Genomic DNA, 222 nt, shown 5'->3' on the forward strand with positions numbered 1-222 from the left:
AAAGAAATTTTTCTTCAAAGACCGTCAGACCCTTCCTTTTAAATGTGGGCAATTTTTATTATTTCAAAAATTTACAATTTCCTTTCTTTTTCATTTTTGGTTCAATTTTCTTTTCCTTTTTCTTTACCTATTTTCCTCTTTTTATTTCTTTAAATTTTATTATTTTACTTAGGCCTTGTTAAATGACTAAGTTTTTCCCTTCTCTGTCTGCGTCTTTTACTA

The sequence above is a fragment of the Theobroma umbraticum genome, unplaced genomic scaffold (assembly GCF_002168275.2).
Source record: "Theobroma umbraticum cultivar Fairchild unplaced genomic scaffold, ASM216827v3 scaffold_95.0, whole genome shotgun sequence".
In the NCBI taxonomy this organism is placed as follows: domain Eukaryota; kingdom Viridiplantae; phylum Streptophyta; class Magnoliopsida; order Malvales; family Malvaceae; genus Theobroma; species Theobroma umbraticum.